Below are 12106 nucleotides of genomic sequence, written 5' to 3'. Positions count from 1 at the left end.
GGTAGCAACGATCCTGAGAGCAACTCCTTGAGTCTTATTACATAAAGTTAAGTTGACTTTATGCCTCTGGAACTGGCAAGTGCGTGTCTGCTTTTGTCCTTGAATGTAGACATTTAAGCCCACCCTTCTTACTCTGCACTGACTCAAACCATATCTTTATCAGCATGAGTGATCATAGCACCCTGTCTATTTCCATGCTGAGATTTTTGGTTCTGTTTGTTGTCTGAGCTCAGTCAGATGTAGATAGTAACATTTTAAAACCTTACATTCATTTATTGTATATATGTACAAACACATTTGAGTGTGCTTGTGCTTCCATGTGTGGGTGCTTGTATGTGTGTACATACAATCATGTACACTTCAGCATGCCTGTGGGTGGCAGAGAACAACTTATAAGAGTCTGTTCTCTCAGACTGGTGCTTTTAGTCTCAGTGGCATTTATGATGACCACTTTGTCTTTCCTGTGTATTCCAGATACAAACCATGGTGCAGCTCCTTTTTTTCATCATATTCAAAGGTTCTGGAAGTCATACATCAACTACTCGCTACAGAACACTTACCAGTGTGCTGACATGTTAGTGGATTTGATTTGTGTCACGATTGTGAGGAGAATGGAAAGCTGAGCCAGAGAATTTGTTATTGACAGGAATATAAATAAATCAGCAGAGGATTCTTTATGGTCTTGCCTTATGTATATTGAATGTTGAAAACTTTGAAGTCATACCAATGTTAACTTTTTGATACTTCTAGCTTTCCAAACTAAATTACAGCATGGATATGTGTGTTACTCGTACTTTCTACAAATTAAATTGTTTATTTGGCTGTTTTCAAAAGAGGGAGAAAGAAAGGTTTTGGAGGGGAGTGGGTGGGAAGAGGCAGAGCATCTGGGAAAAGTGGGAAGAGAGGAAACTGTGATCAGACTATATTGATGAGAACTTTATTTTCAATAAAATATATAAAACATGTTATAGTTGACTTATTGTGGGAATGAACTTATTTCACAATCAGGCATATATACCTGTCACTTCCTTTTTGTTTTATAAAAATATAAGCTGACTGTCTAGGAAATGGACTCAGTTGATAAAATGCTTGCAGTGCAAGCATGAGGACCTGAGTTCAATTCCCAGCACTTACATTCATAGCTGGCTCTGTGATCATGTAACCCTAGTGCTCCAGAGACAGAGACAGGAGGCTCACTGAGGTGTGATCACCAGCTAGTCCAATACAACTGCTGAGATCCAAGTTCAGTGAGAGGACGTATCTCGAAATGCAAGGTAGAGAAGAAGAACACAATATACCTCATACTGACCTCTAATTTCTATGTGCTTCTGACATTTCACAATTCACACAAACACCTACACAGTGAAACACCACACACACATACTCACAAATAAAAATAAGATTTATATGTATATCTTATATAAAATAATTATATATATGCATATACATATGTATATTCAAGGAAAAATAGTGCAACTTGTTTAATGATCAGTTTATGGAACATGGCAATTGCTATATTTAAGAGGTCTTTGCAAAGGGTTCATTTGGAAAGTGTGCTGTTTTAACTTAATAGTCTCACTGGCTACCCCAATATAAAATTAGCTTTCATCCTCTCCTCCCAGCCCTAAAGAAGACTATAGCTGAAATAATTAAAATCCATATGCTTAATGATCTGTGCTTTCTGCAAGGTGGTGCATTACCATTTCTAACGATGTTTAATAGCTCATAACACTCAATACACTTAATCATCAGTTACTGACATTTCTTCTGGTTTTGCATACTGAATGCATCTCCAGAAAGCTAGAATAGCCTTGGAACCATGACCAACCCTTTTTTAGGAGTGCTGGGTTGACCAAATGCAGACCAGGCTGTGAGAACCTCTCAAGGCAGGCTGGGAAACAGCCATATGACTGAACAGGGATTTTGTTAGTGAAACTACTGTTATTAGTTACTGGTGCATTGTGCATTTCAGGTTTTCCAGGCCTAGAGAATGTGACTAGAACTTTCCATTGGCACATCTGGTAGAGAGTAGAATACTGGCTCCTGCCAGTCACCAGACATCCTTCAAGTGGTCTCCTTTACCCATTTTCAGTCTTGTGACTGAGGACAAAAATGGGGAGGTCTTGTCAGGACCAGTACTTCTCTAGGTTTACAGTCACTTAAGGGACATTGATGTCACCAGATCTAGAGACTTTCTACCTAATTTCTTGTATTCTCAGAGAGCTACTTGAGTAAAGGAAACTAACAAAAAAAATTACATAGCCTGCCCACTACCCTTTCTGGAATGACATAGGGACAGAAAGCTTTCATTGACAGAGCCTTAATGTGGCTTGGGTTAATTGTTCTCTCTCTCTCTCTCTCTCTCTCTCTCTCTCTCTCTCTCTCTCTCTCTCTCTCTCTCTCCATTCTCTCTCATCTTTGTGTGTGTGTGTATGTGTGTGTGTGTAATTCAAACATCTTCTATTACTTTCTACCACCTTCCCTTGAGATGGGTCCATCACTGAACCAGGAGCTAGCTAGGTAATCAGCATTTCCCAGCAATCCTCTTGTCTTCACTTCACACCACACCACACACACACATACGCGAACACACACACATTGGTAGTTGCAGGTACCAGGGTGACCGTACCCAGCTTGATATGAGTTCTGTGAATCTGAATTCTGCTGTTATCCACCAAACCATCTCTCTAGCTCCTTCTGATTTTTTTTGGTTAAGCCAAGAAAGCTGTCTTGTGAATACTGTGTGTTATAAGAGATGACCTGTGCCAGTTCCTCGGTAGGTGTTCAGTGCTTCATGTGCTCTCAGAAGACATTCATTTTAATGTAGATTTTGCCTTAGAAAATACCGTCTTTCACTAATGCTGGTCCTCAGAGGGAAATTTGATTGTGAATTTCTGACCTTTTCCCTAATCATGGGTTTGAATCATAAGCACCCTGGGGTAAAATGCATATTTTGCCTTTCATATTCTTTGCTGTTTCAAAAAAGAAATGTTTTAGGATTTCTCTCCTTTTGTAGCAACTTTCTCTGTGAAAAGAACAAAGGAAGGAGACTGTCTTTCCTGGCACCTGCCTTTCTCAAATATTACAGTTATATGATACTTCCTAAACTTACATACTGACTAAAATACAAATGAAAAATTAATGGGAAAATCAAATTATCCCATTATGAAGTTCAATAAATTTGAAACATGACTGAAGGTTTCCCCTTGCTTCAATATGACTTTATATAGGTTCAAGGAGGACCACAGCAAGCTTTCTTTTCTTCTTCGCAACATTTGCTGATTAAGAGAAACTGTATCTTGCTTTGGTTTGAATGCTCTAATAATATAGTCGGGATCACCAATGTCACATTAAGGGAAAAAAATTAGAAGCGCCTCATCTTTGAATAATTTATCAAAGAGTAATTTAACCCTGATTTAAATCCTCTACTTCTCTCTCTCTCTGAATCTTATGTCTTTCCATTTTTTTCTTTTGTTTGAGTCTGAGTCTGTGCCTACCTGGAGTCTGTCTTGTAAATATGTCTGTCTCTATGTCTCTGTAACTGTGTCCTCCAAAAAGGAATCTTCCTCTCTGTTTTTGGAACAACACAGAAACCATCATATGGGAAGGAATGAGGGATACTTCATATCGATCTTTATCAGGGTTCACAAGAGATAAAACTCTTTTGTTCCATCTGCCCCCAACTGACCTAAATAAGAAACAGTTCTGCAACCTTCACTGTCAATAGCTGCATAAAGCCATAGCTATGTAACTTCCAATATTTATGGCACCTATTTGTTTTCAACTTATTTGCTGTTTTCAGCATTTTTACATAACATGCAAGCACACATGCATTAGTCTGGGTTTGTTTGGGCCCTGGAAGAGCACACCATTTACGACTATAGCTATGCATTTTTCCAAGGTTGTAAAAGTTGATTACATGGAGAAGGGAGATGAGTTGTTAAGTTGTTCTCTTAAAGGAAGGTTAAACAAGCAGTCTGAGTACACGGTAGAAGAGCAGTCCCAGGTGACTTCAGGTGTGATGAAAAAAATTGGTTATGAGTCCAGCAAAAAACGTAGTCTCTTAGAATGGAAGAGCTATTTCCATAATGATGTATCACTACATTGTATAACAGGACTTAGATGTCATGAGCAGAGAAAATAACATGTTGTAATTAGGGCTTCTATGTTGGCCAGCCTTCTAGGTAAGGGCAACAGAGGAAGACCCACATACACACAGGCAGGGGTAATCCCACATTGGTCCTGGATGGGACAAGAACAAAGCAGTATTCCTGGGAGTGACTTGTGGGAATGCCTCTGCTTAACCCCTTCCTTCCTACTGCATTTATCTCTTCTTCCTTCCCGCCTCCACCCCTCCTTCTTTTTTGTCTCTCTACCTTTCCTTTTGTTTCTTCCTTTTTTCTTTCTTTCTCGTTTGAGGTACTCAATAGATCAAATAAACATGTAGATGCATTTTCAACTTCTAATCTCAGGCCACTCAGAAATATATGGATAGACACTTGGAATGGAATGAGCAGATATTAAGGGTTATTTCTGAATCAAGGTTTCTAGAGCTAGCTGGCTTTAAATACTCACTCTGCTACTTACCACACAGTTGACCTTGGGTAAGTAAGCTTCTCTTTCTCTACTCAGTTGTTCTGGGAAAATTATGGCAAGAGAGTATTTTTGCCATCAGATGCTCTCCAGCTGTCAGGCCTTGGTGCAGTTAATGTTTTCTGAGTAGAACTTGGGACATTTTGACCTCTTAAAAAGACAGTAGTTATCAAAATTAATAAGAGGGAGACCCACTTATAACCATGCTATAATACTGAGACAAATGCAAAGGATCCTACAATGGAGAAAGTCATTAAGTCCATATACACAAGAGCTAATGGGATTCTTAAAGCAGACGAAATCATGAATCCCTTGGTAGAGCCAACTCCATCTTCATGGAACCCTCTCACAAAGTTAGCCATGCATTTGCATAACTCAGAGTTCTTCAGCTAAATCAGTGTCTTATCAATAGATCCTTTCAAAACATCAACCAACTCTGGATGCTTCTTTGACATGAGAAATGACCTCACCCAATCCCAAACAGGAAAGGAGCAGGTATCAGGGAAAGTACAATTTCTGCTCATTTATTTTGTTTGTTTCTTTTGTTCTCTCCACTTTGGCCATTAATGTGTTTTGGTTTACTTTATAACAAGAGATGATATTTTCCCAGTATACTTAGAAAATGAGCCAGATGGAGCAGAGTTGGGTCTTTGAGTGCTATAGGACTGCCTTAGCATTTTACCAAATAGGCAAAAGGGTAAAACCTTCAGAAGTTTCACACCGACTACTTAATTACTGTTTTTAAAACATTTTAAAAGCACATGCGAATATCTAGTAAATTTAAAAAGGAAATAGCTGTCTAATAAAAGAATTTTTTTAAGTCAGGGTTTAAGTTTAAATGGTGCTAAGTTTTAAAAACAAAACAGCAAAAGATGCCCACTGTGGTACTCAGTTACCTGGGAAGCATGGGCTATGGATATACAACTGAGCATAAATATGAAGTGATACACATGGTGAATATAAACATGAGGTAATATGCATGATGAATATAAATGATGAAGCATAAAGATAATGCACAGCATTGAAGACAACAAAGGCTTGGGAAGAGGAAATGTCTATGCCATTATGTAGTGCAAATACTTAAATTGGCCAGGACTTAAGGAATCTTATTTCATTGTACAAAACTTTATTGCTTGTAGTTATTGCCTTGCTAAATACTTCATATTTTTTTTCAATAGTCTTTTAATAGCATTCCCAGTGCTTAGGAAAAGGACACAAGAGGACAAGGAGTTCAAAAAGTCATCCTGTCATCCACAACAAGTCTCAGGCCATCCTGAGCTACAGGAGACACTGCTTCAACCAACAACAGAGAGAAGTGGGGGTAGAGATAGACAGATACAAAGACAGAAAGACAGAGACACATTTAAGACAACGAAAGATGGGGACTTTTGCTTTTTTTTTCTTCTTCTTCTCACCTTCTTTAAGAGTTCTGTGTTGGGAAAATAAAACTAAGTTCATTAACTGTCAATATTTTGTGTAACTAGACAGAGGGGAGGAATGTAATCAGTCTAAATGCTGGCAAGAATACAGTTAAGAACTGTCCGGAAGGCAGTCATCAGCAGTCCCCTGGTGATTGGTCTTAAGTTGTGAGAACTAAGAATGTTCATTTAGTGCCTTTTAGTAGTCTGTGGTTTTGAGGCTTCATATAGACCAACTATTTACTTAGTAATTAAAATGTTGTCAATGTGTATTTGCATATCAGCTGTATGAAGGGTCATGGAATGCCTCTCTCCTGTTGGCTGCCTGGGCAATTGTTCACTGTTACCATGGATATTCTGCAATGCTTTGCAGCTTGCATTTTTTTCTTCACATTTTTCATCAGTTTGAATTCAAGAATTCCGACCCTTGAATGCCTCAGCTGAGAGCATGCAAAGAAAACTGCATTAAACCCTCAGCAAGGCAGGTTGGCAACCACTTGCAGTGTCCACCCTATTTATATCCTTGTGCTTCCTGACACTCACCTCACAGTTGTCCATTAGTTGAGTGGTCAGATTTCTAAAGAGCGCTTGTCTTACTTGCAAAATACTCCCCAAAGAATAAGTCATGTTCTTGGGCCATATTGGATTATGATTTACTTCCTACATAATTTTCCTCCTCCTCAGAGTTTTATTTTCTCCCTGATACCCTTCTGGGCACTATTTCCATGGTTCATTGTTCCACATGTTTGTGCATATTTCTCAAGATTATTCTGTTACTCTTCAAGACAAGTAACATTTAAACATATATCCTGGTGTAAAATTTTACACATATATTTTTTCACATTGCTACACATATATTTATTTCCTTTCTTAAATTTTTTAATTAAAATTCATACATGTAATATACTGTATTTTATTAGAACTATCTATCTTCTTTGTTCCAATTCTCCAACTGCCTTTCATTCCCAATTTACTTCCTTTTAATTTAATACTTTTAATTCAATATTCTTCAAGGCCATTTAGTGCTGCCTATATGTGCATGGGTGAGGAACCATCTACTATAGTACAGGGAATGACAGTTATTTTTTTTGCTTTTGAGCAAGAAGCACAAGGAACTAGATCATCCAAAAATAAGCATCCTATCTGTAACCAGGATTTCAAAAATTCTTATTGTATTGAGAAAAATCAAGCAATGGGTTTGAAACCTGTATTAAGTCATAATAATCATGAAACCATCAGTATTAGTTACTTTTCCGTTGCTGTGGGGGAAAAAATGGCAACTAAGAGAGAAAAGCATTGCTTTGTCTTAGGGCTCCAAAGAGACACAGTCCACCATGGCAGCAAGGCATAACAGAGGATGGTAAAGGCACACACACAGGAGCAAGAGGCTTGCTGGCCATATTACAACTGCGGACAGGAAACAAAGTGTGTACAGGAAGTGAGGTCAAGCCTTGAACCTATCTTATTTCTTCCATCCAGGCTCTATCATCTCTCAATTCTATAACCTTTCTTAGGACCTCCAGCTGGTAACCAACTGTTCAAACACATGAGACCCTGGCGGACATGTCCTATGAAACCATAGCAGCCCCTGTTATAGGTAAAGGCTTATGCCTATGTCCATAACTGTATCTCTTTTAAATTTAAGCCTAATAACAGTCTATGTGACAGATAATATTACTTTCACTCACAATTTATTTGAGGGACAGAAATATCATGATCCCACAAGGACTGAGCCCATATATTTAGTACCAGCTGGAGTCAGAACCTGGGTCTTTCTGATTTTACATGCCTATTATCATTTTTTTCAAATCTATTTTTCTTTTTAAATCAGCATACAGGTTCTTAGATGCCACTGTGGTATTTTCAAACCAAATATATTTCACTTGAATTCCGTCCCACTCACACACCCCTCCTTCCTGACTATCTTCCTTCCCAGTCTCCTTTTTGATTTCATGTCACATGAGTCCTTGGATCTTGGAAGTGAAATATTAATTGAGGTGGTTAAAACTAGGAAAGACAAAAGCTTGCCTGCTCTCTCGTATATGCAGATTTCACCTTGTAATTCATATTTTACATACACACATGGCTATAAATAGAAATAAAGCCTTTTCACCTTTAATCTGTGTTAAAGTATATGGAGCTTTTAGATCGATGTTCCTGTCATAAGCTTTTACGTGAGAGAATTACACATGACTAGTTGCTTCTAATCCATCACTCTTGTTACTTTTCTCTCCGGCAGATGATGGGGCCTTGAGGAGATCAGAGTCTTCACATGGGAACATGGCTCTAGTTAGATCTATAATCAAGTAACTGACATTGAATATTTTCACACATATACACATATGTAACCAGCAGATTCCAGCATCTCTCTCCAGTGCCACTACCCTCTCCTACACACTCTTTTATTTCTCAGCTAATTATTTCAGTCTTATAGAACAATGGTTCCCTGAGAAAATAGCTAATTTTATCGTGATAAACTTGCCTATCATTTTGTAATATAGATTTCCGTTTTGTCCCAGTAATCCTAAAGCTTCAGGGATATAAGACACATTAGTGTTAGCGCTGATTTCACATCGGCCTTCCACTGGAATCTAACAACGTGAGATCATTTGTATCTGCTCAGAATGGGCTTTTAGTTTTTAATTTAAGGTGAATGAAATTACCTGTAGTTTATCTCAGAGTCCTCTCAGAGCTCAGCCTGATATTTACATTTAAAAACTTCTATTTTCTCAGGGGAATGTGATCCCTTCCTCTCCTCTCCTCCTTCCCTTCCTCCCTCTTCCCTTCTTCCCTCTCTTCCTCCCTGCATCCTTCCCCTTTCTCCTTTCTCCATCTGCCTCTGTTTTTTTCTTCTGTCTGTTTTCACTGCTCTCTTTCTTTATCTGTATCTCTGTCTCTCTTTCTCCCTCTGTTCCTCCTCCCTCCTAGGTATCTATCAGACCACTTACTGCCAGTAACAGGGACTGAGGCTGAGAATTGGAAGGCATCTCAGAGTAGTTTCCAGGTTCTTGTGTCTCTAGAAAAATACCTAAATAGAGACCTGCAGTTAACTCAGAAGCAGAGACAGACTTTCAAGGCCATGGTAGGAAAATGGCTGAGCAGCTTGAGGCCAGGCTGTCCTTAAGAGAAAGGGCTTTTATGTGACCTTAGTGTTTGCTATAGCATAGGCCTTCCCACTCAAACTCTCTGTTACAGTAAGTTCTACATACAAGATTGACGTATTTATTTAGTCTGTTGGGACAGTACATGTACATGTGCCAGAGCACACATGTGAAGATCAGAGAACAACTTTCAGGGGTTTGTTCTCTACTTCTACCATGTGGGGTCAAACTCATCATCAGGTCTAATGGCATCCACCTCTACCCAACTGAGCCATCTTGACATCATAGTACTTTTTTATTCTTGCAATACTGGAAACTAAACTCAGGATCTTGTTTATGCTGGGCGGGTGAATAATTTTCAACTAAGCTACAGTCTCAGCCCCTTTGTCTTAATCTCTAGGGGGAGTGTGCTTAATATTATCAGTGAGAAGTTGCTTTTAGATCCCCTGGAATGCCAATGTACATTTTAGTCAGCCTTTATGGGGAAGTGTAGAAGATCCATCTTTGCTCTTTGCCAGCAGGGGCTTTCATGTGTTAGTTCTTCATTCTTCACATGAGCTTTTCCCACCCCATACCTCTCCATCCTGACCTCCTGCTTCACCAGTAGGATCTATGTGTGCCCAGATTTATTGACTAGAACTGCACTTCGATACTCTGTTACCCTTTGGCTTTGACACACTTTTGGTCACCATGTGGCCTGCATGTGTGTGCAGTGGTGTTACATGATGTTATCCTGATCCACTGTGAATATTTGAAATGTCATTTTGGGGTCCTCTGTCCTAAGAGTAACCCCAACTTAGGTTTTCCTCTCATACAAGGAACAGCTCACCCCAGTTTAACCCATAGAAACTGGAATCTAAATAGATTCCTCTCTCTCTCTCTTTCTCTCTCTCTCTCTCTCTCTCTCTCTCTCTCTCTCTCTCTCTCTCTCTCTCTCTCTCTCTATGTCTCTGTGTGTGTGTTTGTGTGTGTGTGTGTGTGTGTGTGAGAGAGAGAGAGAGAGAGAGAGAGAGAGAGAGAGAGAGAGAGAGAGAAATCTTACATTCCTTTGAAAAATAAAGTCTATTCTGTAAACTGTGACTTCCCATTGATACTTTAGACAAAGTTGTTGAGCTTTCTCTATGGTATTTGCATTGGGGTATAATGATCTTTCCAACTACAATGAAAAGAATGGATATAAATTGGCTTTTTTTTCCTGCCTGGCATACATACATACATACATACATACACACACACACACACACACATACACACACATATATATTTCCAAGGATTGTGTGTCTTTAACAGTTCTCAGTTTTACAGGTACAAAAGTTAAGTTTTAAGTTCCTCCTAAGAAGTTGTACAGCCTAGATTGTTTCCTTTTATACCTCTACATACAATCTAAGTTGGAAAATATACTTTGTGTATGTGATATACCATCTTTCAAGGACCCAATGGTATAATACATTTTCTTACATGCCCATATTCTTTAACTGAAAATCAGACTGCTATGAAGGATGCATGAACTTTAACACTAATTGAGAGAATTACAGGCAATGTTGACCTGCCTGTAAAATGACTGGTTTCTTTCCACTTGTGTCTTAGCATAAATGACAGAATTTTCATAGCCAAACTGTCATTGGTTTTGTATAAATTGGCTGGGTTTTTCTTAAGAAGAGAACCATAATCATTTCTATTAAAACATCAAACAAACTGCTTCATCTTTAATCAAACAATTGGTCCTATCAATTGCACTTCTTGAGTTTATTGAAGGTCTTCTGTCTTCTAGGCTCCACTCTACAAAGCTCTGTTTTTGCTTCCTGCCAGCTCTTCCCTCTGAAGCAGGTGTTCATCATGAATACAATGTCAGGCATGCCATAGTTAATCATCTCTTTTTGCTTCCCCCTTCTTAGTATCCCTTTAAACACACGTGTACTTGACTTCTGTATCCTTATTTGTCAATCTAGATTCTCCTCACAAAATCCACTGGCTGTATTTCAATGACCTCTGTCACATCCCCCACCCCCTTTATATGTGGGTCTTTTTAAATCTGGTTCAAGCTTCATCATGTTCTAACCCTAACAGCATTTGTCCTGCTTCCTGGTTTTTCTTTCCTAGTCAAGTCCCCTTCAGTTGACTTTATGTAATATGGGTGACCTATCTTCCAAGAATAAAAGTCGATTAGAGTCACTTTTCTTTGTGTCAATGGTACAATCCAAATTTCTTGCAGTGTGGTGTGGCAGCCCCTTTCTCACAATACCCTTCCATGCAGCCAAAGCTCCCAGGACTCAGCCTCAGTCTCCAGGCTCCCAAGTCTCATGCAGTGTTCATCTTTGTGCCCAAGTGGGAAGGTAACTTTCTTTTTCACAGTTCATAACTGAAGACTGCTTTTCCCTATACCACTCTTGTGCTAAATGGAGAAATCCCTAGTTTCTCTACTTCATCTTAATTCTTGCTCATGCATCTGGCCCATCATAGATGCATTCCGGGATGTCTTTAGAAGCCTGTTTTCTTGTGAGACAAGAAACTCCCAAGGACAGAATGGCTATTCCTAGCCATCATTCAAATTCCAAAGCCGTTTTCAGAATGTGGCAAGGGTCAAATATAATCCAGTTTTCTAATTGTTCTCTAAAGAGGAAGAAGCATCAAGAGAGGGTTGCAAGCATGGACCTTGGTTTTTTGTGTACTGATTTTTCATCTTGTTAGCCCATTATTTGTGGGCTATTTTCTTTCTTTTCTTTTCTTTTCTTTTCTTTTCTTTTCTTTTCTTTCCTTTCCTTTCCTTTTCTTTATTTCTTCCTTTCTTTCTGTGATATGATCTGCCTATGCAGGCTTACTGGCCTAGAATTTAATATATAAATTAGACTGACCTCAAAATTGCAACCAGCTTTCTTCTCAGGCCTCCTAAATGTAGTTTTTAAAAGGTCAATGTTAAGTATCAGTCCTCTATGGTGTCCCAGCTACTTTTTTATTGTCAACTTTACACAACCTAGAAGCCCCTGAGGTGAATGA

The 12106-nt window shown here is 38.8% G+C and overlaps 1 protein-coding gene across 4 annotated transcripts in view; it reads left to right on the top strand.

Annotated features, from left to right (window-relative positions):
• Positions 1-12106, top strand: part of Ctnna2 (catenin alpha 2) — a 1050408-nt gene that overhangs the window by 293756 nt on the left and 744546 nt on the right. The window lies entirely within an intron of this gene.

The sequence above is a fragment of the Arvicanthis niloticus genome, chromosome 9, assembly GCF_011762505.2.
Source record: "Arvicanthis niloticus isolate mArvNil1 chromosome 9, mArvNil1.pat.X, whole genome shotgun sequence".
Classification (NCBI taxonomy): Eukaryota; Metazoa; Chordata; class Mammalia; order Rodentia; family Muridae; genus Arvicanthis; species Arvicanthis niloticus.
The sequence above is the reverse complement of the archived record's forward strand: the minus strand, read 5'-3'. Positions and strand labels throughout refer to the sequence as shown.